We start from the raw sequence: 3,528 nt of genomic DNA on the forward strand, positions 1-3,528 counted from the left end.
AAAAAAAAAAAGCAACAAAAACTGAACAAAGAAAATTTAAAAAAAGCTGAACAAACAAAAGCCTATCACTACCACCACAAAAAAAAAAGAATAATTAAAAAAAAAAATGAAACCACCAAAACACAAATCAAAAAAGCCACCCCAATGTCCCAAAACTTTGTCACACTCTTATTTTCTTCACAGAATTCATTAACTTGCACTGTTAACAGTAAGGCTAAAGCAGTAGATCAAGGCTGTAACTGCTATTTAAATAACTTTGCTTTTGTTTCAGCACAAGCAATCTGCAGTGACTGTTCCTGTAGTGGTATTTTCCAGAGACCCTCACTTTGATTGGCAGTGGAATAGGACAGGGCATTTCTGGACAATTTATGCCCCTTAAAACAGCCACTCAATGTTGTTACTTAATGTGCAGTGTTCTATCAGCAAATTGAACCTGTTTCCCAGTCCATTTAAAGACCTTTCCATTGTGAGAAGACTCGTGTCCTCTTTTATATTTTGTTGTTATTTTTGTGATGGGTTTTGAGTTTTTCCTGGTGCCAGTGGCAGATTTATCTTGCTTCTTCTATATTTAATTATAGTTCCAGTGGAATTCTTGCTGTGAAAAAGCAAGTCTGACTTGCATTCCCTCTGAAGCTGTTTTGACAAGTAAAGCACAACGAATTTCTGCACAGTGCTATTCATAATGTTTCAGGCCACATTCCTTGACACAGAGAAAATAATTGAGGGAAAGCATGGATACTTTAAAATTCTCCTTCTTTGTTTTGTGGTGAGTAGTTATAGGATCCCTGTTCAGATTTGTCTACATGAGGTTCTGTGAAAACCTGGGGCTCTCACCTCAGTGAGTGCTTGACCCTCAAAGCTTCAGAAGTATGAGTAAGGATACACAGATTGTACTTCCCAGGATTTCTTTTAGCAATAACAGAAACCTGTCTTGACAGTTACATTGTATTTTGTGATTCTTTTTCTCTGTGGGCAATGAATCTTTGTACCCATTTGTTCTTTTTATATTGTCAGTGTGTGCTGGTAACTTAATGGCAATGGCTTCAGGGAGCCTCATTTGTTCTTTTCACCAACTTTGCAGTACAGTTGTCACGTTTAATATATACAGTTCCTTCTTTTGGTTTGTCCCTAGGTGATGCACTTTCCTAAGTGAAATTAAATTCCCGTCATCTTTTAAAACCAAATCCTTTAAATCTGATTACAAACCTCTTTCTTTACTTCTAACTTGCTGCCCTCTGTCCCATGTAGTTTCTCTTTCAATTCTTTTGTCAGCTTTCACTGACAAACTGGGTGTGTGAAAGTTCAGCCCAGGCTGATGGGGTTTGGTGCAGCCAACAGTGACCTTTCCTATTTTGCCCATCGCAGACTTTGGACTCATCAAGCAACAAGGGAAACAGTGAAAATGGAGCCAGAGCACTGAGAAGCTTTCTTCCCAGTCTGGCCAGAGAATAATGGAGTGAGTTCCAGTGTGTTGGAACTCTTCAGCATCATGGATGGCTGATCTCCCTTCCTGTGTTTGAAAGAAAGTAGGGAAAAGGTTGCTGGTGACATGGAACACATCTCCCCTTGTTTAAATATTAGCATCTCCCTCAGAAGGAAGTATCTGTGACTCTGTGAAATGTAATTCCTTGCGTTTTTTTCTTCAATCCAGAGGGGTGTTAGCCAAAGAGACAAATTGGAGGAACAGGCTTGTTCACATACAAGGGATTTTTTTCCATCTTGTTTAAAAAACAAAAGAAAAAATCAGTTTGCCAGCCTTTATCAACTTGTTCCCAGTTCAGCTCCATTTGATCAAAACATAGCAGTTTCCATCATTATCTCTCTTAACTCATAATATTAATTGCCATTGGGAAGTTGGACAGTGTGTTACCAAAGGTAGCTTAATTATTAATGACAATAAATACCTGTGCAAATGTAGCATCAGAAGCATGTTATATTTTTGTGCAAAATCTACCTGGTTTAATAGTGAACTATAAAGCAGAGAATTTCTTTTGGTGAACCTTTGATGAAGAATTTTGTCTGACCAAATGAATCAGGGTATGGCACAACTTTCATCTCTGTGAAAATCCAATACTACTTTTCATTCTTGCACACCTTTGCCTTCCCAGTGACATGTATAACATAAGACAGGCATATCTTTCTGAATATGCATAACATGTGGTATGATAGGTTTCATCTGAGCTACAGCCATCAAGAGGATGTAGACTGTATTTCCACTGGATGTCACCCTTAGCTTAGATCTGTGGGAGTTTAAGTGTTGTCTGCATGAACCTGATACCTGTTTGTTTGGGTTTTTTTAAAGGTGTTTGTTTGTTCAAACTCATGGTTCTAAGTTTTTTAAGGAGAAAAAGTGCTAAAGATAGTAATGATGGCATGTTGGGTTAGTTTTCACTTGTGTGAGTCTAGCATATTTCTGAAGGGGTGGTGAATTTGTGAAACTCAGCAGTGTAGAGCTGCACCTGGATAAAATTCTCAGATATTGAGAGAATGTATTCATGAGTCTATTTCCCTCTGCTTGGGAGACTTGATATTCCACAATAAATTTCCTTTTTTTTTTTTTTTCTGTATTTGATATTTAACCTTTCCTTATTTAGTTTCTTTGCTTATAGCTACGTTTTTTGGTAGTTTTATGGGGTTTAAAATTTTGTTTGGGGTCCCCAGGAGCAGCAGGACCTGTGCTGTTCCCAGCAGCTGAGGCAGAGGCTTCCTTCCTTCCTGCCTTTCCTTCCTAGAATCCTTCCTGGAATCCTGGGGTCTGAGGGAGAAATTCTTTGTCTTTCCAGGGCAGGATTAACCCTGGTCCCACTAAAAGCGGGAGGAATCATTTTTCCTCGTTTTTGGATACACATTTTGTGTTTTCTCTCTGTTGCTGACACCGTGTGGTGAAGCAGCAGCTCCCAGCCTTGTCAGTGCTGCTCCCTGGAAGTTTTTATTTGTGCAACAATTAATTCCCTGCTGGAATCCCAGTCACAGCCCCCCAGATCAATGTGCCCGCGGCTGCGGGGAATGAAGGAGAGGAGAGGACGGGGAGAAAGGAGAGACTGGGGCGGGGGGGGAATGAAGAGGGGTAGAGAGGGGGGATCAGGGTGCGGAGGGAAGCGGGCGGGGAAGAGAAAGCCCACAAAGGGGGAAGAAGGAAAGTGGACGGAGGAGGGGGAGAAGGGAATAGAAAGGGTTAACTGGGTCAGGACAGGAGAAGAAGGAGTGTGGGGGGTTGGGGCGAAGGCTGGAAGAATTTGGGGGCTAGAGAGAAGAGGGAGTAAAGGGAAAGAAGCAGAGGAACACGAGGAGAAGGAAGGAGGGGTAGAGGAGGGGACAAAAGGGGAAGGCGAAGCCGCCGCACCCCGAAGGGGGAGTCCGGACACACAGATCCCTCCACCCCCCTGCTCTGAGTGAGCAAATGGCGGGCGAGCGCCTTTCCGGGCCTTAAATGTCCTCGGCCCCGCCTCGCGCAGCCGCGCTGGGGCCCCGCGCACCTGAACCGGGCCCCGCCCATGGCCCCCGGCCCCGCCCATGGCCTCTGGCCCC

The 3,528-nt window shown here is 43.0% G+C and overlaps 1 long non-coding RNA gene across 13 annotated transcripts in view; it reads left to right on the forward strand.

Annotated features, from left to right (window-relative positions):
* The window catches only part of LOC148221696 (uncharacterized), a 32,846-nt gene extending 29,445 nt beyond the window's left edge, over positions 1 to 3,401 (forward strand). For 11 of the 13 annotated variants that reach the window (XR_015807505.1, XR_015807504.1, XR_015807513.1 and 8 more), the window contains one exon: positions 579 to 3,401. This is a non-coding gene — a long non-coding RNA (uncharacterized LOC148221696). The remainder of the gene's footprint in view (positions 1 to 578) is intronic. The other 2 variants (XR_015807511.1, XR_015807507.1) reach the window with 2 other exon arrangements.
* The last annotated feature ends 127 nt before the right edge of the window (positions 3,402 to 3,528 follow it).

This window comes from Sturnus vulgaris, chromosome 18 (assembly GCF_052056855.1).
Source record: "Sturnus vulgaris isolate bStuVul1 chromosome 18, bStuVul1.hap1, whole genome shotgun sequence".
In the NCBI taxonomy this organism is placed as follows: domain Eukaryota; kingdom Metazoa; phylum Chordata; class Aves; order Passeriformes; family Sturnidae; genus Sturnus; species Sturnus vulgaris.